The sequence below is a fragment of the Dasypus novemcinctus genome, chromosome 11 (genome assembly GCF_030445035.2).
Source record: "Dasypus novemcinctus isolate mDasNov1 chromosome 11, mDasNov1.1.hap2, whole genome shotgun sequence".
NCBI lineage: Eukaryota > Metazoa > Chordata > Mammalia > Cingulata > Dasypodidae > Dasypus > Dasypus novemcinctus.
This window is the reverse complement of record NC_080683.1, coordinates 83,932,156-83,934,689: the sequence shown is the minus strand read 5'-3', so window position 1 is coordinate 83,934,689 and position 2,534 is coordinate 83,932,156.

Below are 2,534 nucleotides of genomic sequence, written 5' to 3'. Positions count from 1 at the left end.
GGATGCTCTCAGGGGGTAACTCTTAGACACCCTGCAGCTCTAGGCCTAGTGCATATTTCAGGCACACAGGCTCATAAGCATAGTCATCAGTATCAAGGGCTCACTGTTGGACCATCCTTCTTTATTGGTCTTTGCCATTGCACTTGGGGGATTGTTGCTGTTTCATTGGGGAATGTGATAGAGCTCCCCTGGCTAGGAACTCAGCAATCCCTCAGTTGTTGTTTGTAACTGTAACTACTATGAAAATACCTAACATATATCCAAACATTTTTATGTAGCCTATATACACACCCTGGAGAACTCCCTCCCAACCATGTGCCCCCAGCAATAGCACCCCACACCAGTGTTTCTCCCCTGCCATAGTTGAACCTCTCTGTGGTCCAAAACTTCTTCAAAAATGAAGCCAAATTCAATTAATAGGAAAGAAATACAGTGATGGGTTTAAAAATTAGAAATAGAATACATACTAATTTGGAAAAACTAAAATAAATTAAAAATAAATTGGGGTATTAAAAAGTGAAAAATTGGGAAGTGGACTTGGCTCAATGGATAGAGCGTCTGCTTACTACATGGGAGGTCCACGGTTCAAACGCAGGGCCTCCTTGACTCGTGTGGAGCTCGCCCACATGCAGTGCTGATGTACGCAAGGAGTGCCGAGCCATGCAAGGGTGTCCCCCATATAGGGGAGCCCCACACACAAGGAGTGTACCCCATAAGGAGAGCCGCCCAGCATGAAAGAAAGTTCAGCCTGCCCAGGAGTGGCGCTGCACACATGGAGAGCTGACATGGCAAGATGATGCAACAAAAAGAGACACAGATTCCCAGTGCTGCTGACAAGAATAAAAGCAGACACAGAAGAACACACAGAGAATGGACACAGAGAACAGACAACTGGGGTGTGTGTGTGTGGGGAAGAAATAAATAAAAAATTTTTAAAAATATTTTTTGAAAATATTATAAAGCTTTGTTTTTGACATTTTGTCTTTCATCGCTGCAATAGGTGTTGCCCTATATGTACAGTGACAAGGCAATTTCTTTCATTTCTTCCTCAGTGTCTACATCCTTTCCTTTTTTTTTCTCTAATTTTTAGTTCTGTCTTCACAAAAGTTTAAGATCACAGTAATTCACATATACAATATAGGGGACTCCCATATATCCAACATCAAACCCCTTTCCCCCTTCCCCAGCAATGATCTTTTTTCATGTTCATTTTATGTTTGTTGCAGTTGATATACAGATACTGAAACATAGCTTTCAAACATGGTTCCATTTTGGTTTACATTATGGTTTATATTTTAGACTGTACAGTTTTCTAAATTTTTAGTTACCTTATGTTTTACATTATGGTTCAACTTTTTTACCTTTTTGGTGTAATTTAACATGTCCTATATCCATCATTGCAATGGATCTTGTGGAACACTTCCATTGCCCCCCAGTTACCCTGATTCCATCTATTCTATACCTCTCTTCCCCTCCCCTCAGGGCCCACAGTGACAATCAATCTTCATTACTTGAAGGACCAGATTCACATATACTTGCAACAATGCTGAGGGCTTGACATACTAGACTGCCCTAACCCTTTGGGAGCAACCAATTTTCTTGAGAGACACAATTCCTTCTGTTTGAGAACATCAGGCCTGCCCAGAATGTGGGTACACCTTCACATTCATTGTATGAGTCTCCACCCAATGATATAACACACTATGGCAAAATGAGCACTCACACAATCCCTAGAAGCCTGCCCCTGTGCCAGATGCTCCCCTTAAGCATCTTAAACAGGTAATCCTTCCTTATTATATTTTCTAAAGAGTTTTATCAACATTATAGTTTCAACCACATACCTGACAATCTCCTATGTTGAAATGTTTCCCCCAGCCCTCCCCCCAATTCCTTTGGTTATCTGACCCATCCTCCCAACCCCAGCCCCCCTCAAGCCCACAAAGCCAAACCCAAAGGAATCCCTATGCCCTCATCTTATCCCTTCCTGGTACAAACACTTACCTCCAGCTTATCATAGATTTCACCCATGTGTGCTTGTTTTTTAAACCACTAATTATACCACCATTGCTAATGACACAGGAGGAGTTCCAGCTGTTTGCTGTTTTGATTGATTACCCCACCCATCAATCCCCCAGGAGGGCCCAATAATAAGGCCCCTGGAGAATATCCGGGGCTTCTCCTGGCTTCCTGAGGATATCTCATTCCAAATTGGATTTCTCACGAGAGTCTTCCAGCAGCCATCTTGGGGGGGTGGGGGTACCGAATGACATGTGGACTCCTTGCCAGGTTTCAGATCCATCTATTTTTTAAAAAAACATTATTGTCTAAAGTTCCCTGTTTTGTTTTGTTTTTAAAGATTTATTTTATTAATTCCCCCAGCCCCAGGTTGTGTGTTCTTCTGTGTCCACATGTATTCTCAGCAGCACCAGGAATCTGTGTCTCTTTTTGTTGCGTCATCTTGCTGCATCAGCTCTCTCTGTGTGTGGCGCCACTCCTGGGCAGGCTGTGCTTTTCTTGCACCAGGCGGCTCAATG